This window comes from Gymnoscopelus microlampas (assembly GCF_963454915.1).
Source record: "Gymnoscopelus microlampas genome assembly, chromosome: 23".
Taxonomy (NCBI): domain Eukaryota; kingdom Metazoa; phylum Chordata; class Actinopteri; order Myctophiformes; family Myctophidae; genus Gymnoscopelus; species Gymnoscopelus microlampas.
The window spans coordinates 27936396-27961577 of NC_139960.1; the positions used below are offsets into that span (position 1 = coordinate 27936396).

Below are 25182 nucleotides of genomic sequence, written 5' to 3' on the forward strand. Positions count from 1 at the left end.
CACAGACTGCCTTCCGTTGACTCTGCTTAGATGTCTGCAGTCTCATCCTCTTTATAAACCTCTCTGCTCTGCTCTCTCTTCTTTAACACTTTTTACTATGTCTCTCTGCTCATAATTCTTCTCACCCCCCTTCATCCTCTCTCTGTCTCTCTCTCTCTATCTATCTGTCTGTCTGTCTGTGTCTCTCTCTCTCTCTCTCTCTCTCTGTGGCTTTAAAACAGGGCCTCATAAATCTTTTAACACTAGCAATAAAAGTGTTTCTTCTCCCTCCAATCAACTTCTCCTCCGTACCATAACAGTATGGTCGAGCACCAAGGCACGATGGGATAGTATGGTGCAGTGGTTCTCAAACTCTTTCACGTCAAGGACCCCCAAAATCCTATGTATTTGGCCGCGGACCCCCATCTCAAAATAGTTTGTTCCAGGGACCCCCCCAGAAGCAAAGATTTGAGTTACAAATGTTCGCTTTAAAAATATATATATTCAAAGGTTTGCAAAAATGTTCACGATTTTTCAAAAATAGCAGATCTACAAGCTCATAGCGCGGCACTCGGTGCCGCGCTATGAGCTTGTAGATCTGCTATTTTTGAATGGCCAAAGTATAAAAGGTTAAAGTGTTTAAAATTATTGTGATGCTATATTAACACATTTTGCTGGGGACCCCCTGGAACCCCCCCAAGGACCCCTGGGGGTCCCCTTGGACATCTTTGGCTATTTTTGAAAAATCTTGATTTGTGCAATTTGGGGGGGGGGGGGGGGGGGTGCCTACGGCCTAAGTTTGAGAACCACTGACTTAGATGGTGTTTTCTCAGGACGGATCCAACGTTTTTTTGGGGAAAATTGTTCAAATGGGTCTCCAACCAAATATAGGCCTATACCTGGGCTAATGTTGATAGAATTGCCAGCCTGTATGGGAATGCAGGCTGGCCTAATCAAGTACTCATTTCACCAGTTTTAAGTATGCAGTAATGTCAAACAATGAGTCATAGTCGGTGGGCTAAACATGCCAGACCACTGGTATGGTCTTTTAAGGATTAGACTACCTTACTGTGAGAACACAGCCATGCTCTCAACTAAAACATGGTCATAATGAAACATAAATTAGCCAGTTGGAAACTTGGAACAAAAGCTGCAATAAGCTTACAAGCTTACAAACTGTCATGCTGTAGGCTAGTTACAGCATAACAGTGATGGAAGAAGTACTTACTCTAGTAAAAGTAGCAATACCACAATGTAGAAATACTGTTACATGTAAAAGTCATGCATTCAAAATGTACTAAAAGTACAAAAGTGTTGGCATCAAAATATACTAAAAGTAAAAGTACTCGTATGCAGAATGTTCTAATTTACAAGTTTTAATTAAAAGTTGTAATTAAATATTTAAAATACAAGCTCACAACATGTTGCTATGCAAATAGTTGTGAGCTTGTAGATCAGCCATTTTCAAATAGCCGAAGTATATGCAGGTATAGGGCTGAAGTGGTTAATGTGTGTTTTGTAGAACTAGAATTAATCAAAGCTTACAAAGTAACTAGTAAGTAAAGTCTTCAAATTAGTGGAGTGAAAGTACAACATTTGAGATGTAGTGGAGTAGAAGTAAAAGTGTTGAAAATTAGAAATGCTCCATTGAAGCAATAATACCTAAGAGTAAGTAATTGAGTAATTGTACTTAGTTACTTTCCACCACTGCAGCATAGTAGGGACACTGTGCTTATAGTGTCCATTAAGATAATGAATAATGCTGGCCAGTGCAAAGCATGGAGAATGAATGTGAAACACTGTGTGATTAGCCTAGCTGGAGGAAATCCTCAGAGACGTTATTGGCATTTGATCGATAGAGTCCATCTGCTGATTGAATAGCAAGAAAAAAAGAATCATTACAGTACATGTCTGATCTTCTCTACTGATGTTCTTTTTTTTTCTACAGCAGTCCATGTGTTCTGTTTACAGCAGTTTAACCCTTTAAGACCTGGAACTGTGTCATTTTTAGATTTGAGCTAAAAAGCATTATTTTACACTTTGGGCTATTCAAAAATAGCAGATCTACAAGCTCATAGCGCGGCACCGAGTGCCGCGCTACGAGCTTGTAGATCTGCTATTTTTGAAAATTCGTGAAAATGTGTGCAAATCTTTGAATATATATATTTTTAAAGCGAACATTTTTAACTCAAATCTTTGCTTCTGGGGGGTCTCTGGAACAACATATTTTGATGGGGGTCCGCGGCCAAATACATATCATTCTGGGGGTCCTTGACATGAAAAAGATTGAGCACCACTGATATAGAAACATACGTTTTTCAGAAAACTGTTGAGATTTAGGAGACATGTAGACTCGGCTTCAGGTCTCAATGGGTTAAATTCTTAATTTTTCATTTCCTGGATCTCAGCACAGGGTGCTTGTTTGTTATGTGGATTTATCTCCCTTGTACTCAAACCAGTCATGCCGGCCAGAGGGTGCAAGTTAGGATAGAGACGAAAGTGTTTTGAACACAAACCAAGCTTACACACTGCAGTATCGTATGAGGAAAACGGGCCATGTTAAATTCGTGATCATTAAATGTCTGCAGATCAGGAGTAAGCATAGAGAAAATTGCTTAGAGAAGTCAACACAGTGTATATAGATGGGAGAGGGCACAGTGCCAAAAGTTTCGGAGGTTCGGAGGTGTTTATTGAAAGGATAATTTTATTTATTTACATTTGCACACCGTGAAAGGTTCTACAGACGGTTAGCAGTGGTGTAAAGTAACTAAGTACATTTACTGTACTGTACTTAAGTACACTTTTGAGGAATTTTTACTTTACTGGAGTATTTCCCATGTTCTGTCCTTTTACTTCTACTCCACTACATCTCAGTGGCAAAGATTGTACTTTTACTCCACTACAATTATTTGACAACTTTAGTTACTTTGCAGATATAAATGACTATATTATAAAACATACATTAACCACTTCAGCCCTATTTTATACCTAGGCTATTTGAAAATTGTCGCGTTGTGAGCTTGTAGATCTGCTTTTTTCAAACATTTTAGTACTTTTACTTTTGGTACTTTAAGTACATTTTGATACCAATACGTTTGTACTTTTACTCAAGTAAATTTAGAATTCCAGACTTTTACTTGTAACAGAGTACTTCTACATGGCACTTTTACTTCAGTAAAACATTTGAGTGCTTTTTCCACCCACTGCACCTTGCGGATTTCTCATTTCTCATGGGTAGCTCCCCTCCCGCAATACGACTGCATCAGCATTTTGTAGTATTGGATGGTCAGGATTAATGACCAGGAGAGTGGAGCCAGCAGCCAGGGAGAGGAGAGTAGAACCTGTTTAGTGCCAAACTCTGCCTGCAAGGGTTCGGAGGTGGAAGACAAACGACCCAACATCCCATTAAGCCATTCCAACCGGAAAGGCATCTCCACTTTTAACCATTATTTTATACTTTGGCTATTCAAAAAATAGCAGATATACAAGCTCATGGCGTGGCACCAAGTGCCGCGCTACGAGCCTGGGGGTTGGGGGTCCGCGGCCAAATACATATCATTTTGGGAGGTCCTTGACATGAAAACGTTTGAGAACCACTGATATTATTAGCAACATGCGTTTTTTCAGAAAACTTAGGATTTAGAAGACATTTGTAGAATCCCCAGAAGCAAAGATTTGATTTAAAAATGTTCGCTTTAAAAATATATATATATTCAAAGATTTGCACACATTTTCACGATTTAAAAAAAAAATAGCAGATCTACAAGCTCGTAGCGCGGCACTCGCTATGAGCTTGTATATCTGCTATGTTTTTTTGAATAGCCAAAGAAATCTAAAAAATGACACAGATGCTTTCCCGGTCTTAATGGGTTAAGACCTGACTCAAATTAATAAAACAAAAGTTAATTTCGAGGATGCACTTGTTAAGCTGTAATTCATCTGGCCATGATCCACCACGTATAGTTCCAGTGGCAGAAACTAGACTCTAGAGATACTTAGACATTCCCTGAACTCTGAAGGGAGACAGCTACTCTGTTAGTAGTATGTCATATATGAGGGTGATTGAGAAGATTTATTGGCAGTGGTAGTGACTCCCCAGTGTGACATGAAAGAGTCAATGAAGATCACAATGGCCACAACTGGACACAGGGACATACTAAGCTGTATTATACAATATATTAGTTTATGAGAATATTGGACTTGATCTTCTGATGGTGTATTGTGTTTGAATGTATCATATTAACACTTTTCCATCTAGAACAGTTATTAGTTTACTGAAATTGATCAGTTTGAAGGTAAAGTATGACGTGATTGTGATTGTGGGTTCTTTCACTAGTAAATACAGTCGGCAACAGTAACACCAGGAAGAAATATCCTAAACTGGACTCATCATATAAGCCTGCAGAATCTCAGTAGATGCAATAATAAGCATAATATGTATACGAAATGTTACATGGAAAATAATATGCATAAATGCAGACTAGATGCAGACACTAGCACTTGACTAGCCGTAGAATACGACTTTCGTAGAGAAACAGGAAGTCAACGAGAGGCGGGGAAGACAGACGGCATTAAAACACTTTTTTATTGAAAAATATGCATTATTACATTGCACTAGAACTCCGGATAGTTAGTTAACATTTGGGGCGTAGGGGTAAGCACCTTTATTTTTGCATTTGTACATGTTTGGAGCCCGGACAGGCTAGGAGCTGAAAGTCCAGTTGGCCATGGGGAATAGTGTCTACGACTCTCGTAGATTGAAAATGTCAGAATCATAAAATACATCTACGAGAGTCGTATTCTACGGCTAGCACTTGACAGTATGTCCTTCTCCAGTCAAACTTTATACACAGAGGGATAAACTGGCACCCTCCTCTCTCTCTTGCAAGTCAAAACAAACTGGCATGTGATGACAGACTACTAGTAATGAGCAGATTATTTGGCTTGTGATGTTTTGATCAGATGCTATGATAGGACTGTCTGTCTAGTGTCTATCGAGGGATCCAATCAGGTCAGTCTGTATCCTGGCAGTGAAGTCAGCCTTAAAAACCATAGGACTGAGTAGTACACCTTATCTTTCATTGTTTATTGATACTGCTGTAACAATATGAATATCAGTGTATAGTAATCGTTGTCGAGGACATGGTTCTGAAAAGTAGTCGTACATTTGGCAGCATAGCTATCGTTCGGTTTCAGAGAATTAGACGCTCAGACAATTCTCTATATTGTAGTATGCTACTACAGTATGATGTCGAATAACATTTTCTTCTGTGTTGGTTCCAATTTAAGTATACTGTCCTTTCTACTGTAGCTCTGTAATAACAAGAGTTGAACAGTAACTTTACGTTGACGAGCTGTAGCTTAACAAGACTTCAAGATACTGTAAGATTTTGAATATTTTGCTCAGTTTGTCAGTTGTAAATTTAGGCAACACCATTGGAGAACCAAAAACCATCAGCTATTGCAATACTGTCAACAATATGAGAAATCTCATTATGATATTTTCTCCATAAAAAAATAAAAACAAAATTCCCCCATTTTCACCCCGGCATTTGTTGCGAGTACCGATGTGATATATAAATAGCTGAAGTTCCCACACTAGATGTTCCAGTTGATTTACTGAAGCTGGCAGCCTGGCACGTCTCTCTCTCTTGTCTCATTCACCTTGAGTTGATCAAGATTCTCCTTGATAGGCAGCCAGGAGTGGCTCGTCTCACGGATACGGATTGACTTGCCAGGCCGACTCACTGACAGCTTAATGCCGGTGGTCACCTTGCTTTGTAGAGACTGTAGTCTCTACAGCAGGGGTCTTCAACAGGGGGTCCGGGACCCCTAGGGGGTCTTCAGAGTTACTACAGGGGGTCTGCCAAATCTTTGTGTGATATGTTTTTTTTTTTAGCGGTGCCAACCGCTCTACACTTGACTTTGTCCGTATGTCCGTCCGTCCGTCCGTCCGGATGAGCACAGGATGAGCACGGCAAAGAAGCAACACATACAAACACACGCACACACACACACACACACACACACACACACACACACACACACACACACACACACACACACACACACACACACACACACACACACACACACACACACACACACACACACACACACACACACACACACACACACGGACTTGGACATTGCCTATGCCATCTCTCCTCTCATTCGCCACACGTGCCACTGGTTATCAAAGAGCGGTCCAGGGACCCCCAGTGCCCGTATGAGCACGGGATGAGCACGGGATTTTAAACAGCTATAACTCCAGTTTGCAGCATGCCACCAAGTCCACATTTGGTATGTGGACTTAAACCACCAATAGGGAGCAGCATGAATTGCTGAAGCCCCGCCCCCTCTGTCTTCCCATTGGCTGGCCTTCAAACAGCCATAACTCACGTTCGCAGCATGCTACGGAGTTCAAATTTTGAACATGGCCTCAAACCACCAATAGGGACGAACTGTAATTACTTAAGCCCCGCCCCCTCTGTCTGCCCATTGGCTGGGCTTTACACAGCCATCATTCCAGTTTGCAGCATGCTACCAAGTAACAATTTGGTACGTGGACTCAGACCACCAATAGGGACGAACTGAAATGAGTTAAGCCCCGCCCCAAAGGCACCGCTTCCTTCACACAGGGTGTGATTTTTTTTTACCTTAACCACTTGAACCCTAGCGTCCCTTTTCTGAGGAGAACTTTAGCAAAACATAGCAGATCTACAAGCTGCAAAAAGATTGCAAAGATGCAAGAAAGCCTGTAGATCGGCTATTTTTTGCAAAGATGTATAGGTGTAGAGGGAAAAAGAGCAGACCAAGTAAGCAAAAAGAAGTTTAATCTGAAACACAATTTTATACAATATAGAGGGGGTCCCTGCTTCATCTCTCTCTCAGCTAGGGGGTCCTTGGCCTGAAAAGGTTGAAGACCCCTGCTCTACAGTCTCTACAGTTCATTTCTCTGAGAGAAATGAACTGTATCTAGGGCTGTCACGATTACAAATTTAAGTTGACGATTAATAATCACTCAAATATTTGCGATTAACAAGTTAATTGTGTTTCTGTCGTTGAAAATGAATGGAACATTATGAATACAAATTACATTTCTGTTTGGCTTTTTAGCTTTCGGAAACAAGTTGCACAGGGCAGATATGACAAATAAACACATTACTATATGACTTTATACTTAAAAATAAACATTAGTAGTGGAAATAGCCGATCTATAAGCTCAAAGCGCGTCGCATCGCGACGCGCTTTGAGCTTATAGATCGGCTATTTCCACTATTTTTGCAATTTTTTGAAAATATATGACATTTTTTAACATGGAATTGATTATGACGATTATGCAAAAATAATTGCGATTATATAAAATAATTGCGATTAGACAATTATGTAATTATTATGTAAATTGTGACAGGCCTAACTGTATCCCCTTCATTATTTCCCACTGTAGAGCCTGTGAATGAAAGCACTTTTTCCCCCATGCGATGATGAACGTCTGTTTGTAATCTCCACAGTATAGATATCCATCACAGCTCAATGGGGTGTCAGTGGGAGAGAGTAAACGCAGTAAGCCTCTTGGGCTAATCTCTAGTGATGTTTGTCTCAGACCCCATTAAGGGATGTCGGTTTGCAGGGTGGACCGACCCGCTGTGTCTGGGGCTTGGACGAATGCCCAGGTTCCCTACATGCATGTATGTGGCTTGAGGCCAGTGGTGGAAAAAGTATTCAAATTCTTTACTTGAGTAAAAGTATCGATAATGCAATGTAGAAGTACTCCGTTACAAGTAAAAGTCCGGAAATGCAAAATTTACTTGAATAAAAGTACAAAGGTATTGACAATAAAATGTACTTAAAGTACGGCGATGCGTGTTGTGAGCTTGTAGATCGGCTATTTTCAAATAGCCTATGTATAAAATAGGGCTAAAGTGGTCAATATATGTTTCATAATATCATAATTTATATCTGAAAAGTAACTAATAACTAAAGTTTTCAAATAATTGTAGTGGAGTAAAAGTACAAGATTTGCCTCTGAGATGTAGTGGAGTAGAAGTAGAATTATTGGAAATTGGACATACTCAAGTAAAGTACAAATACCTCAAAATTGTACTTACAGTACCTAAGTAAATGTACTCAGTTACTTTCCACCACTGCTTGAGGCCAAAGTCGTGCACAGCTCTAAACACTTTGCCTGCAATTAAACAGGACCTAAAGATTGTAGTTATATGCTACAACAAATCAAAGCTTCAGAAAGAGACCGATGCTCCCTGATCTGCCTGATGGATGTGGTCCATTTGGAAATGAACCGGTCAATAGCAATATTTCAACTGGTTGGAGTTGCATTTATAGTGCTGTAGTGTCACTCCTTTTGAGCCAATAGAGTACCGAAGTCCTGACGTCACTCGCTCATCCCCTGGGTCACGGAAGTGATTTTTCTATGGAGAATAACATTGGGTCATCTTAGAATTGTCTCATATAAGAATTGTGGTCCAAAAATTGTTCAAGAATTGTGTGTCCCGGCGCTATTGTCAGGGAGGTGGAACTGTATATCGTTTACGATAGTCAGTCACTCATATTTGATACAGTCTATTTCTGGCGAAAATTGTATTAATTCGCTAGCTAACGCTAGTGCTTTTTCGCCGTCAGTTGATTCTTCATATCCATATGAGTCAAACCGCCGGGATCATTTGTTTATTTTTGGAACACAGTTCTTATATGACGTGATATTAAACACGTCTATGGGAATTCAGAAGGGGGGGGTGGGGAAACGTGACCCAGGTAGGATGCGTAAATTACGTCAGACTTCGGTGCTCTATTCGCCAACTTTCAGCAGTATGTTTGGTCCTTTTCATACTCATCCAAGGAGATTTTCCACATGAACATTCCATTTTGCTCGACGAGATGAGAGAAAGACAATCGAGGTCAAATTGCACCTACCTATCAGTAGCCTACCTACCTATCAGTATTATTATTCTTCATTTCTTTTGTCTTGTAACAAAGAGAAACCAAGCTAAACCTGAGAACCCGGATCATAGTTAGCAACTACTTTTACAGTGTGGCTTCTCAGAGGCGAGTGGCCTAGATGTGTGTGTGTGGGTGTGTGTGGGTGTGTGTGCGGGCGTGCGCGTGTGTGAATGTGTGTGTGGTGGGTGCGCGTGTGTGGTTTAGACTAGAGAGATTGGTGTAGTGTTGAGATATCAGCACTTTAAACCTTCTCCTGTGTCATAATCTGTCTGCCAGCAATGCAACAAGACTCATCTTCTCTTTCATTGTTGTTCGCGGTTCTTCTTCCCCAGCGTTCTCTCCATCTCACTGACCTCTGAGCAACACGTGGGGTGGATAGATGGATGGAAGAGAAATCGTAGCCAGCTCTGCATTGAGTCTTTGAGTCATTAATTATAGACCCTGGCCTGGCAGCGAACGGAGGCATCACGTATGTTTGTGTGGTAGTGCATTACTCTTAAGTCGTGTCATGTCCCCTCTCCTCCTACGCACTGTAATCGATCCCACCACCTGTGGCTGATACTAGATTCAATCACTCCATCAGGCATATGGCTTTTTTTTTTAAGCAAGAGAGATGGCTGTTGCTCAGAAACACAGTCAACATACAACACGTTAGTGCCAGCCAGCAGGAATAACCACATCACGGCCGTGGGCCTGCTTTTTATGTAGGCCTACCGTTACATACCGTGCATGTAAATGCAGTCTTGCCACAGGGTTCACAAATAGGTCGATGGTGTCACGGAGACAGACGTTGTTCATTATTTAGCAATTAGTCACCCCAGATCCAACGGCAAGCGGCTTACTTGGATTGCAATGCAGACGAGCCGAAAGAATCAGTTGCCCGGTGGTGCCGCAAGTGATATCCCAACCGTCTACCCACCGCTCTTTTTCCACATTAGGAAAATGAGCCTTCAGGGTGCATGACTGGGCCGCTGTGCCCCAACAAACACCTCAGCCTCTATCTTGTGATAAGAGGCTAGATACTGCACTACCAATTAAGGCCTGTTCCCATCGCCAATATGATTGGGTGTTGCACGGTGCGTGTGCGCGTGTGTGTGCATGCGTGGGGGTTTCAGTCTGGCTGCCGAGAGGGCTGACCTTTTCCAGCTACTGTGAAAATGCCCACGTGAAATTGGCCGTTAAACGACTGTTGTGCTCACCATTGCTGAGTCACCAAAACGTTTTTATGACTTTATTTATTTAGTGATTTTATTATTATTATTATTTTATTGTTATATATTGTAAAACCCCTTCATTTAAAACAGGCTTTCTGAAATGTGATGTGATTTACATTGAGCAGTGTCAGACAAATTTTGGCTAGCAGGTACCAATTTGTAGGTTACATTTGTACACTCTTGAGTTGAATGAACACTGAGACTTTCACTGCGTAGTTCATTTTGGAATGTATCTCTCCTAAGTCATGTGGCCTCTCCTTTCTATCAAAGGTTAACAATGTGTCAATAAACAGAAGACAGCGACAGAACAGTTCCACATGTGTTCTCACTTTTATTTCCCTGGCTTCCCTGCATGGTTTTAGAAGAGCATTCATGTGACGTGTTTCCAGGATTCAATGGATGTGCTGAAAATGTCATGTTTATTAACCCATTAAGACAGGGGAAGCATCTGTGTCATTTTAAGATTTCTTTGCCTCTTCAAAAATAGCAGATCTACAAGCTCATAGCGCGGCACCGAGTGATCTGCAATTTTTTGAAAAATCGTGAAAATGTGTGCAAATCTTTGAATATCTGTTTTCCGTAGCGAACATTTTTAACTCTGTTACAACTTCTGGGGGGTCCCTGGAGCAAAATATTTTGAGATGGGGGTCCGCGGCCAAAATTCGTATAATTTTGGGAGTCCTTGACATGAAAAAGTTTGAGAACCACTGATTATAGCAACATATTTTCTTTTTTTTCCCAAAAACTAGGATTTAGAAGACATTTGTAGAGTCCCCAGAAGCGAAGATTTCAGTTGAAAATGTTTGCTTTAAAAACATATATATTTTCAAAGATGTGCTCAAATTTTCACGATCATTCAAAAATAGCAGAACTTCAAGCTAATAGCGTGGCACTCGATGCCGCGCTATGAGCTTTTAGATCGGCTATTTTTGCCAAAGAAATCTTGAAATGACACAGATGCGTTCCCGGTCTTGTCGGGTTAAACTTGACTTACTTGACTTAATCCTCTTGGCCCCCTTGGGAGCATAGGGCGTCCACCATGGATCTCCACCTCACTCTCCTCTGCGCAATGTTCTTTACTTCTTGCCAGGAAGTCCCCGTCTTGGTCAGTTCACCAAGTGTGGACCGCCTCCAGTTGGATTTTGGTCTCCCTGGCTTCCTCTTGCCTTGAGGATTGTAGTCCAGAGCTTGTCTTGCTATATTATTCGGATCCTTTCTAAGTGTATGGCCAATCCATCCCCACTTTCTAAATTTGATTTGTGTGTTGATTTGCTCCTGTTTCATGCATCTCCACAGTTCTACATTTGAGATCTTGTTGGGCCACCAAATCCTCAGTATGTATCTGAGACAGTTGTTAATAAACACTTGCAGTTTATCAGTGATTGATTTGGTGGTTTTCCAGGTTTCACAGCCATAGAGAAGGACAGACTTTACATTTGAATTGAAGATTCTGATTTTTGTGATTCTGGAGAGCTGGGAAGAGAGCCATACAGGTCGGAGTGTTCTGAAAGCGTGTCTTGCTTTGTTGATGCGCAGCTCGACATCTTTATCAGCTCCTCCATCTGTGCTGATGTTGCTTCCCAGGTAGACAAACTCGACCACATCTTCTAGGGGTTTCTCCTCAAGAGTGATCGGTTGAAGGGATTTGGTATTGAGCCTCATGACCTTGGTCTTCCCAACATTAATCCTGAGTCCTAACTGTTTGCTGTGTTCATGTAATCTGGTGGTCTTGCGTTGTATGTGTGCATGTGTTCCTGAGATCAGAGCCAAGTCATCTGCAAAATCGAGGTCTTCCAGATGTTCAAACGGGTTCCACTGTAGTCCTGTCCTTTGACCATCCACTGACATTTTCATGATCCAGTCGATGGCGATTAGGAAGAGGAGGGGTGACAGTAGGCAGCCTTGGCGTACTCCTGTTTTTATGAGGAGGGTGTCAGAGAGCTTACCATTTGAGATGACTTGGCCTCTGAATCCATCATACATGCATTTGATGATGTTGACCAGTTTTATTGGTATACCATAGTGTCGAAGCAGCTTCCACAGGGTGTTTCTGTCCAGACTGTCGAAAGCCTTTTCGAAGTCGACAAAGTTAATGAATAACGAAGACTGCCATTCAATGCACTGTTCGACAATTATTCTGAGTGATGCGATATGGTCTGTACAGGAGTTATTTTTACGAAAACCTGCTTGTTCTCTCCTGAAAATCTTGTCCAGTGGATCTTGTATTCTGTCTAGGAGGATACGGCAGAGGATTTTGCTGGGGACTGAGAGGAGCGTGATGCCCCTCCAGTTTTTGCATTCACTGAGATTTCCTTTCTTTGGTACTGTGACGATTAACCCCTCTTTCCAGTCATTGGGAATCTCCTCTTTTTCCCAGATGTCATTGAGAAGCCCATGGAGGATCTCCGTGGTAGCGTTGGTGTCTGCTTTCAGTACATCTGGTGGGATGTTATCCTTCCCTGGTGCCCTGCCCAGCTTCAGTTTTTTGCTGGCTTTCCTTATTTCCTCCTTAGTTATCCTACCACAGTTAATGTTTAGGTCTTGTCCTGCTTCCTCAATGACTGGTGGGGTGTCTGGGGGGAGTCTATTAAGGACCTCTTCAAAGTGTTCCTTCCAGCGCTCGAGTTGCTGGGACTCTTTGGTGAGAAGGTTTCCCTGCTTGTCCCTGATAGGCCGGCTCGTGGTCCGTTTCTTCCCAGAAAAAAAACCTGTCGGGTTAAACGGATGGAAGGAAAGTCAGGAGATGGAAGGCCTGCAGGGCCTGAGTGCCATGACATTACTCCAGGACCTCTAAATCGTCACATTAAGTCTAAAAACCATGCACCAAAAAACAATAAAAATGACAGGCCTGCCTCTTTATCGCTGCAGTGATAACCCAGCTGTGCCGCCTCTGGGCCAATGATTTTCACCCGCAGGATAATAAAGGTATCTATCAGTAAGAAGCCAGTGCAATGCAGTGGTGTAAAGTAACCAGGTACAATTACTCAAGCACTGTGTTTAAGTACAATTTGATGGTACTTTTACTTTACTGGAGTATTTCCAATTATCTATAATTTTACTTCTACTTCAAATATTGTACTTTTACTCCACTACAATTATTTGAAAACCTTAGTTACTAGTTACTTTGCAGATATAAATGATTACATTATAAAACATACATTAACCACTTTAGCCCTATTTTATACCTAGGCTATTTGAAAATAGCCGATCTACAAGCTCACAACGCGTCGCGTTGTGAGCTTGTAGATCTGCTATTTTCAAACATTTAGCACTTATACTTTTTGGTACTTTAAGTACATTTTGATACCAAAACACTTTTATACTTTCACTCAAGTACATTTTGAATTCGGGACTTTTACTTGTAACAGAGTACTTCTACATTGCAGTATCGATATTTTTACCTGAGTAAAACATTTGAGTGCTTTTTCCAACCACTGGTGAAATGTCATTCTAGTGCAGACTGGTATAGCTGGGACTCGCACCGCGACTGCGGCAGCGGCTGTGTTTCCTAATGGATTATGAATAGGGACATCAGAGCACAGCAACACGGCTGATTATAATGACACAGAATACCTCCGCTATCACACAGATAATAGTACACGTGCACGGACGGACACACGTGCACATTCCTAGGTTTGCTTTCTAGGAGGCGGATGCTTTGCGATATAGTGAGCAACTTGATGCTGCTTTTAAACTGACCCAGAGGCAAACCAATCTCTTAAATTAAATTAACAGGCACTAGGGTTAAACCTTTTATAGCTCTTAATCTAATGAATTCTATTAACCCTTTCAGACCGGGAACGCATCTGTGTCTGTCTTTTTTTTGGATTTCTTGGGGCTATTCAAAAATAGCAGATCTACAAGCTGCTATTTTTGAAAAATCGTGAAAATGAGTGCCCATTTTTGAATATATATATATTTTTAAAGCATCATTTGTAACTCAAATCTTTGCTTCCGGGGATTCTACAAATGTCTTTCAAATCCTGACAAGGACAAATCATGTCAAGGACCCCCACAATTATATGTATTTGGCCTCGGACCCCCATCTCAAAATATGTTGTTCCAGACAGGGACCCCCAGAAGCAAAGATTTGAGTAAAAAATATTCGCCTTAAAATTATATATATATTCAAAGATTTGCACTCATTTTCACGATTTTTCAAAAATAGCCTAAGAAATCTTAAAATGATAGTCGGACGCGTTCCCGGTCCTTAATGGCTTAAGGATAACTGTCCGCTACCCCACAATTGCAGAGAGAAGCAGAAACTGATGTGCGGCGTACGTTTTTCCACTATAGACTATAGACAGTTGATGTTTTGAGGAGGATGATTGATGATGCACGATGGAGGGAGTCATAGAATGCTGTTAGGAGGGATTCGGCTATTTGATGAATCTTTAATTGTGTGATTAACTCATTTTGCCAACAACGTTGGCAAAATGCACACTGCTATGCACACTGCTATCCGTAATTGAATAACACAAGGTTATGGTTTCTTCATTTGCCAAGAGCTAATTAATCTAAGAGCAGATCATTATTACCCCCACCCTTCACCCCATTAAGTGTGTGGGTGGGGGAAAAACTAATTTCCTCTGTACTCTCATCCTGTAGGCCCTACTTAAGACACAGCATATGTCTTAGCAAACATGTGTCACATCTACAGTCCGACCGATGCCAGTGTCCTAGACTGTGTTGATTACCAATGTTTTGACCGATATTTTGGAGCCATATACCGTATATATAATGAGCCATTATATATATAAAACGTCAATATTTAACTTGAGCCCTATTATTGAGCCCTATTCAAAATGTCGATCTACAACACTTTTGAACACATCCATTGCATAATTGCAGACACCAATGTTGTAATGACCAGTATATCTGCCAGAATATTATATCGGTCGGGCTCAATAGTCACATCTGACACAATCTGGGAATCCATTTGCTTAACCCATTAAGGCCTGAAGCCGATTCTACAAATGTCTTCTAAATCCCAACAGTATTCTGAAAAACGTATGTTTCTATATCAGTGGTTCTAAAACTGTTTCATGTCAAGGACCCCCAAACGTATATGTATTTGGTATATGTATATGTATTTCGTATATGTATTTTTTTTCCTAATCTGTCAAAAAAAATTACACAGATGCGTTCCAGGTGCTTAACTCATCCAGTGCCACATGACGTCTAGGACGTCACGTGGCCTGACGCCCCGTGCGCCACATGACGTCTAAGACGTCATGAAAAAAACAAACATGTTCAGAACCCAAGATATGATGATTTGAAGATTTGCTGCTCCATTCACTCTTTGTTTAACTTCTAACTTAAAAAGGCTGTATCTCGGCTCCTAAGCACTTTTTTTTTTACAATGAATTTCAGCTGTGGCACTCAGAGCCAAAATTCCATAAATAAGCTGGGCACTGAATGAGTTAAAAGTCGGTCTGTCTGAGAGATTATATCCGCCAGCCATAGTGAGCTTTGAGAGTATAGACGCATCATGAATGTTTACAGTATACCTACAGTTTGGCTCAATGCCGTCCTTGGTGGCGCCCGGCTCCAGCAATCTGCACTTTTATCCTTGTCCACATCACTGATCTTGGTGATAACCACGTTCTCTATGTCTGGTAAATGACATAATACTAAGTAGGGCACACTGCCAGTGCCTGCCCACTGCGCCCACTGACTGCAAGGTTTCTTCCGGAACCTGCCGGATGCCAGGTTGGCGGATGAGATGGGGCTCATTCTGCAGCAACCCCTGGAACCCTATCGCACCTCCTGGCTTGTGTTTTTTCCATTTAGATGCATTGTTTAGTACTATAATAGTACTATACTATAATATAGACTTTTAAAAAATATATGTTATGTTAATATGTAATATTATTTTTGTTGTGCATTGCCCTGGATTGACTTGTCTTTGGCACTGGTATTTATTTTCTCTATTGGCTCCTTTACAAATCTCTCCCTCTCATTCTCTGGTGCTCTGGCTATTCAAAAATAGCAGATATACAAGCTCGTAGCGCGGCACCGAGTGCCGCGCTACGAGCTTGTAGATCTGCTATTTTTTAAAAATCGTGAAAATATGTGCAAATCTTTGAATATATTGTTTTAAAGCAAACATTTTTAACTCAAATCTTTGCATCTGGGGGGGTCCCTGGAACAAAATATTTGTATTTTCCGCGGCCAAATTCATATCATTTTGGGTGTCCTGGACATGAAAAAGTTTGAAAACCACTGATATAGAAACATACGTTTTTCAGAAAAACGTTTAGGATTTAGAAGACATTTTGCAGAATCGGAACCTCAGGCCTCAAGTGGTTAATGTTCTAAGACGATCTATCACAGAGCATGACTGTTGCCTGTGTGTCTTCAGTAGCGCTCATCTCATCTGAGCCACTATAGCAGAGATTGCGTAACAGAAGGCCCATGGCACTGCAGAGCTGTGTCTCTCATGAACCACTGACCTCCAACAAACCTCCCAGAGGGACGAAGACGAGAAAGGCAGGAGATCATGCATGATTGTAGGGCTGGGCCATGAATTAATATCACGATTATTTCAAACTTTTGCCTCTGATGAATGAAAAAGGTTCTACAAACAGCTTAACAGTATAATACCGGGTTAAGTTGTTTATCAGACTACTCGATTCAGTCGATTATGAAAAAAATCTATTAGAACTTTTTCATACATTTTTGCATTAATTTCAGCATTTCCTGCAGGAAATAATGTAGTCTAGGTGCTACTGGGGGTATCACTATCTATCAGATAGTACTATCTAGTGATAATGATCATTCAGCCCCAGTGCACGCCCTCATATGAGGGATTGGTGTCACCGATTACAATTGAAAATCTATACTATATAATGCCATTATTACATTATTTTATACCTTGGCTATTCAAAAATAGCAGATCTACGAGCTCGTAGCGCGGCACTTTTTGAAAAATCTTGAAAATGTGTGCAAATCTTTGAATATATATATATTTTTAAAGATTTTAACTCAAATCTTTGCTATTTTGTTCCAGGGTCCCTCCCTGGAACAAAATATTTTGAGATGGGGGTCCGTGGCTAAATACATATCATTTTGGGGGTCCTTGACATGAAAACGTTTGACACTGATATAGCAACATAAGTTTAAAAAAAAATAGCAGATCTACAAGCTCATTGCGCGGTACCGAGTGCCGCACTATGAGCTTGTAGATCTGCTATTTTTAAATAGACAAAGAAATCTAAAATTACGCAGATGCGTTCCCTGATTTAATGGGTTAATGCCTCCCTAATAGTGTTTAATCTGAACCTGAACGTTTGTCTCCTAAATGTTTTGACTAGGAATCTGAGCTTGACAAAATACCATCTGCCTGTCACATGACTCACACTGACTTGAGCATCTCTATGATGAGATAATAAAGACCTGCCCTAGATACTGTACTCTTCAAGATACTGTATATAGTCAGTCTGCCTTCTGCATCCACCATTGTAAGTGGGTCAGTGATGTTTGACGCTTTCGCAACATAAACGATAAGTAAATGTTGTAAAATATTGCGTGTTATGTAGGCCTGAATGGATGTATTTTCACTTAAATCATTTGATTCAAGGACATAGAATATCTGGTACATTTTATGTGTAGTCAGAAATTAGACGTAGACACTTTAAAACATATTCGTTTTGAAATCTTTGGTGTCAAAACCAGTAGCGTCCCCAGGAATTACATTTAGGGCAGGCGAGATCCCCCCCCCCAATCGGCGATCAAAAACCGGTGAAAGTGGCCGTTTTCAAGATGTTTTGGCCATTATTTCTGGAAAGGAAGGTCCAATCTGCTCAGTTTAAAGCTTGTTGGATGCGTGACTTTGAGGACATTAAGCACCTTTTCGGGTTATTTGGGTTTTCTAGGGGAGGCGAGATCTTAGTTGGGCAGGCGACCGCCTGTCCTGCCTCTACAGTGGGTACGCCACTGGTCAAAACGAACATGTTCAAATGTATCACCAAAGCAATAACACATCAAATTGGTAAACACATTATAGTACGTCGTCTCTGTCGGGTGGAAACCTCATATGTCCAAAACTTATCAGGATTCAAATATATAGCAAAATATAGCAAAAGTAGCAGATCGACCAAATCAAAACGAAGCGCTTCGCGCAGCGTTTCGAGCTTGCAGATATGCTACTTTTGATGCTTGTGTGTGACGCTGTAGTGTGATCAAGTAGGACGCTAATTTGCGGGAAAAAAACACAAAAAGTTTTGGTATGGAGATAGGAGGTTTCTGCCCGACAGCAACGATATTATAATCATTTATTTTGCAGCAATCTAACTGGCTGCGGATGGAGGCAGAAATTGTCATGTCACGTTATTCAACCACATACATGCATACAGCATGCAGCTGTCAAGCCCCGCCCCCCTGGCCTGAGCAGAGAAGCAGATGAAGAGGAGGGGCTGTGAAGTGAAAAGAATGCTCTGACGCAGGGGTCTTCAACAGGGGGTCCGGGACCCCTAGGGGGTCCTCAGAGTTACTATATGGGGGCCGGCAAATCTTTGTGGGATATGAATATTTTTTACATTATTGTTTACATTAACCACTTGATCCCTAGCATACCTTTTCTGAGGAGAACTTTAGCCAAAAATAGCAGATCTACAAGCTCACAACGCCTCGCAGCGCGATCTGTAGATCTGCTATTTTTGGCAAAGAGGTATAGGTGTAGAGGGAAAAAAGAGCAGACTAAGTAAAAAAAGAAAAAGTTTAATCTGAAACACAATTTTATACAATACAGAGGGGGTCCCTGCTTCATCTCTCTCTCAGCTAGGGCGGTCCTTGGCCTGAAAAACGTGGAAGACCCCTGCTCTAGTGTGTGTACTGTAACATTTGAGGATCACGAAGAAGGAACTGTGTGTACTTTTCCAGTCACAGGGGCGTTTCCATTGTCCAGGCGTTAATCCATGGTGACTTCCAGCTTGTCTCCCCTTGTCCTTTTTCTCCCCTGCGGGGAAGTGCTCTACATTAATCACTGCTGTTTGTATGGTAGCAAGGAAGCTTTAGTTGCATGTGGTATTAGACTGGTTTATGTCTAGTCTAGCATAGTTTCACCTGTGGCACCGATACTGAACATTAGGAAGACCAGTGGTCCGATTTTACAGAGAAGAGGCCGTCAATGCTCATCCACACCGATGATTCTCAACGCAACTATAGTCGCAACTTGCATCCAGATGCAACATTATCCCAAAACTGTGCCAAACTGCAACGGGTCAATTCAGACCCGCTGCAATGTCTTGTAACTGGTTGCACGTTGCAACTAGTTGCATTTGTGAATCATTGGTGTGGACTAGGCGTTAGTGTGTGTGTGTGTGTGTGTGTGTGTGTGTGTGTGTGTGTGTGTGTGTGTGTGTGTGTGTGTGTGTGTGTGTGTGTGTGTGTGTGTGTGTGTGTGTGTGTGTGTGTGTGTGTGTGTGTGTGTGTGTACGCGCACGCGCGCGCATTTTTTTAAAATCATAATTATCTTAATACATTTATACTGTGTGCACAGAGATGAAGTGAAATTGAATAAATGGAGATCAAGGTTGTGTGCACATTAGATTCTGTAATCTAGGTCACATATGGCTCAGGGGAGCTATCTTCCAGTCTTCTGTCCTTTGGCAGACAGACACTACCAGGCGTCTTTGGACCAGGGAGAAGGGATGTTCCAAGCATGTAACAGTGGCACCAAATAATGGCATATGGCCTGGACTAGAATGCAAATCATACTGTAGTTATATTAGCGCCACTAGAGGACGAACTGCTGGAGTTCTCCGTGGTTAACGTTATGTCGTTGTCACTGATGTCAGCTTTAACAGGTTTTAGCCCAGAGTCTGGTTGAGCCTCAGGCAACAAGCTTGTTGGCAAAGACGAGAGTGAAAGTGACATGATGCGACGCCTCCCATATTGCATCTCTGATTGTTTACACTAGAGGTTGAGGCTAATCGGACAGCAAGCTGTCGTCTACTCATCACATACAGTTTAATATATTGGTGCACTTTGTCGTCCTGGTGCCAGGCAAAGGCACGATGCGTCTTTTTACCTTTCAATCCGGGACAGCATCTGTGTCACGTTAGTTGTTGCTATACAGCAACATAATAATAAAGATAAAAAAACATTATAGAATTTTTTTTTTTTTTCTTCAGAAAACCTAGGTTACGATTTAGAAGGAGGTTCAGAAAAACAAAACAAAAAGACCTGACCCCTATTTTCCCATAAGAAACATAAGAAATCAAGCAGCTGATGAGGACAGGTTCATAAGGTAAATTTGGTCTTCAAATAATACGTCCCTGGCTGCTACTGGACAGCATAGCTTAAAAATGTCAGAAAGAAAATATGATAGCGGAACACTTAAAAGGGTATTTATCAGTATCCTATTTAGATCGCCGCTACAAATATATAAAATATAGGAATCATGCCTACAAATATATTCAGCAGACATTTTTATTTTTTTATCAGTCTCCGACCGTGCAAGATTTTCACACAGGAGCAGCTAATCTCCATGCAGGTGACCTAGAGGAAGGATTTTTTTTAAGGAAATTGAGACAATTCAGAGAATTTATTAAATAAAACAAGGACACAGCAAGGTCACTACCTTAACCCATTGATACCTGGAACGCATCTGTGTCACTTTAGATTTCTTTAGCTATTGAAAAATAGCAGATATACAAGCTCATAGCGCGGCACCGAGTGCCGCGCTACGAGCTTGTAGATCTGCTATTTTTGAAAAATCGTGAAAATTATTTTTTTATATTTTTTTCCGAAAAATTGTTAGGATTTTGATTTTTTTTAGACGCGGCCTCAGGTCTTAATGGGTTAAACTAGAGCAAGGAAACTACAGTCACTCACTGTCCAAATGTTGATATACTGTAGCACTCCAACTATTTGTGAATTGCCTGGCTAGTATGTAACTATTGCCGGTGGAGTAGGGAGCGTTCTTTTTCATAACTGGGACTACAGACTGCTATAGTTAAAAATAGACTGAGATCCACAATGGGCCAAAACAGGAATAGGTATGTTTATTTATGATTGTGCTGCTGTTGCATTATTGCTGTCATGTGCTGCTGCTGTGTTTATTATATTTTCATGGCTTCGTTTTCCAAGTATTGCACAGCAGTTTAAAACACGTTTTTCTGTACTGCTGCAGATGTTGTTACTTGTTGCGTTTGAAAAACCAAAAGCTGTTGCGAGCTTGCAGATGCATTGTGAATGCTTTTGGTCTGTAGCATTGCTGTTTATAGTAAAACGGATTTCTCATTGTGTATATGCATATTTTACTATATAAACACAGTATGTTCATCTATATTTAACTCTTTTGCATGAGCCCCTAGGCCAGTGGTTCTCAAACCTTTTCATGTCAAGGACCCCTAAATTGACACTGATTAGCCTGCGGACCCCCATTTCAAAAGATATGCCAGGGACCCCCATAAGAGAAGATTTTCACGACTCTAGCAGTGATTCTCAACTATTTTAATTTCAAGGACCCCCAGTTTGACATGCATTAGGCTACGGACCCCCATTTAATGGCATTTGTATCTCTGGGACCCCAATTTATATTTATATATAAAATTAATGTTAATTTAACTCTGAGAGTGTACAAATGGAACCAAATGGACCCGTTAGGGTCCATTTGGTTCCATGTGTACACTCTCTGAGTTACAGACCCATAAAGGTCCATTTGGTTACTAACTATCTATCATTTAACTGGGGACCCCCTGGAACTCCCTCAAGGACCCCTGGCGGCCCCCGGACCCCACTTTGAGAACCACTGCCTTAGGGTACTTTTTGTGTGCACCCCCGTTACTCATAATGCTTTACCAGAATAAAAGTAATTTAGTGGCATGTCTAAGAACATGCTTGAGACTACAGATCCCCACATGGCCTTCCAGTCCAGGCCATTCGCAACAAATCCGGTGTTGCAAGTGCAGTTGGCGTTCGACAAAACAAAAAGTCCACCTGAATTATAGTGCTCGGGGAGTCGGGGCAGCACACCACCGCAGAGTCTGTGTGTTTGAATCCACTCCAGTGCTGCTGGCTTGGCCGAGTGTCTATAAGTTACGGACACAATTGGCCGTGTTCAGGCGAGGGCCATCTTTGTTGACTAAGATTTGCTGCCAGTCCTACAGTAGGTTGATTGGGGCGACAGGGCTATCTAGCAAGAAGACCTTGGGGAAGAAATGGTGACTATGCCACACTGTAACTTACGATGTAACTGTAAGTAGCCTGAGTAACAGCCAACACAAGACATCACGAAAAACAAACCATCAATCCTATAGCAGATCGAGTGTATTTAGTTATTTATTTTTTTAAATACGAGTACACAGTAAGTGCACTCGACTTGCATTCCCAATTTAATTTGCAGTTGAGTTGTGTGTGGATTAGTTCCAAAGCTGTAGAGCTGCTGCCCACAGATACCATTTACAACGAGCAGAGGGCATGCACTCACTGTGGAGAAAACACTTGAAACCTAAGAGTTAATGCGAGGATGAAGTGTACTTACTGAGGATATCTGAATATCCACAGCTTCTCTGAGACAAGACAGCTAATAACTTCTTAAAGCATTTATGGCGAAGCCACTACCTATCTACTGAACACCGTAAAATCCTCAGTGTTCATTTATCCATTTGTAACTCAGAGAATGTACAAATGAAACCATGTGTACATTTTGTACACTCTCAGAGTTAAATTAACTCATTCAATCCGGGAACGCATCTGTGTCATTTTAGATTGTAGCTATAACAATTATTTTATACTTTGGCTATTCAAAAATATCAGATATACAAGCTCATGAGCTTGTAGATCTGCTATTTTTTTTTAAATTGTGAAAATGTGTGAAAATCTATGAATATATTTTTAAAGGGATCATTTTTGACTCAAATCTTTGCTTCTGGGGGGTCCCTGGAACAAAATACACATCTAAAAATGTTTTCTAAATCCTGTGTTGCTTTATCAGTGGTGCTCCGACTTTTCCATGTCAAGGACCCCCAAAATGATATGTTTTTGGCCGCAGACCGCCATCTCAAAATATGTTGTTCCAGGGACCCCCAGAAGCACAGATCGGAGTTAAAAATGTTCGCTTTAAAACATATAGATATAGATATAGATATAGATATAGATATATATAGATATAGATAAAGATATATATTCAAAGATTTGCACACATTTTCCACGATTTTTCAAAAAAATAGCAGATCTACAAGCTTGTGATGAATCTGCAATTTTTTTTAACAGCTAAAGAAATCTTAAAATGACACATGATGCGTTCCCGGTCTTAATGGATTAACAATCAACATTTTACTGTGTAAGCTATCGAACGGCAACTGAGCATCCTGCATGCCAGCAGCAACATCAGCCTCTAGCGTGTGTGTTTGTTGTAATCAGGACTTTTCCCCTCATATAGGGCCTGGCCGCCTGCCCACCGCTCAAGCAGCAGACCCAGGGAATGATGCCTCGTATTGGGCCGGCCCAAATAAGCAGACACAGGCCATTACAGCAGTGCAGGCATTGGAGCAGGCATTGATTCAATTACGTCCCCACGTCAGGAGGGGGGGGGGGGGGGGGTGGTGAGGGCTGGGCATCCAATAAAATGTCAAAATTCATTTTTATCTTGGGTAAATGTCAATGTGTATGTTGACTTGAGTCAGGTGCTCTAACCATTGCGCACTATTCCACAGTCTAAGCCTTTTCTTAGTGCTTTTCCTAATAAAGTTGATTTTCTTTTGTTGTTCTTTCCTCCTAAAGCGTCTTTGGGAACTTGGAAAAGCGCTCTATGCATTTGAGAAATTATTCATTATTATTATTATTAAGGGTTCAAATCTCATCAGGCAGCGACAACCCTGAGCTAATGCGAGGCGAGCCCCCTCATACCACTATGAGTTGGTTTATACTGTAACCGTAGGCATCGCACAGACAAAACACTACAGTGGTGGCTGATGATGTCATGCGATGTCTCGAAAAAAAACAAAGTGTGTCTAATAATCCTCCTGGGTTTTATCTCAGTGGGGGGGTTGTAATTGAGCGATGTGACGCTGTTGTACATGCTGTGCAGCTGTTGTTAAGATGTGTGTGTGAGAGAGAGAGAGGCAGAGATATGGGGACCAATGGTGTAAGGAGAGAGTCAACGATGTCCCACCTCACTGGAATAATGATGTGGTGTGTGTGTGCATGCCGTGCACGCATTCAACTTTAAACGGTGTAGCGATAAGACTCAACTTCTGTTTCACTTTCCGTCACTGTCACGTATCTGATTGATTGATTGATTACTTTATTTACAAGTGTGTTCAGGGGCACGGTGGCGCAGTCGGTAGCGCTGTCGCCTCACAGCTAGAAGGTCCTGGGTTCGATTCTCGCCGGGGATGCTGTGGACACTGGGGGCGTATCTTCTCCTCCGCGTCATCAGCGCCCATACCCGAGGTGGGGTTGGCGAAAGGGCCTACTCTGTGTGGAGTTTGCATGTTCTCCCCGTGTCTCCTAGGGTAGTTAATACCCTCACAAAAACATGTAGTAATCCTGGTCGCTATACCGCCTCCCCCATGACAGCTGGGGCGCCGGGAGGGGAAAGGAACTGGTTGGAATAACGTGTTCCTTCCACGCGCTACGTCCTTCCGGGGAAACTCCCCCCCTGTCAGGTGACAAGAAGGTCAGTTGGCTCTCATGCATTGAAGGAGGCAGGAGCTCGGCCCTGGGCTCCCTAGGCTGGTGGGGGGAGTGTAGCGCCCAGGATCACTTAGATAATTGGCACCGGGTGAAAAAGGGTTACAAAATCGCGGGATAAAATATTATTAAAAAATAAATAAAAGTGTGTTATCAGTACGACAGGGCAGCCTTGTTTCCATGGTGGTCCATTGTACTCATATGCCAAGAGCCCTCATCCATGTTCAGCAGTGAGTCTGAAAGCTTAACAAATTTTAAGCTGCGTATGGTTTAGTTATTGTATATACAGAATCATAGAGCTCGAGGCATCCAATGGGATTGGCACCTGACCCGTATTGCACATTCTGTGCCCCGGGAACCTTGGGCTCTTTTGTCCATATGGTAT

General features: G+C 41.7%; 1 protein-coding gene across 1 annotated transcript in view; it reads left to right on the forward strand.

Moving 5' to 3' along the window:
* The window catches only part of LOC311040283 (fatty acyl-CoA reductase 1), an 80497-nt gene that overhangs the window by 2876 nt on the left and 52439 nt on the right, over positions 1–25182 (forward strand). The window lies entirely within an intron of this gene.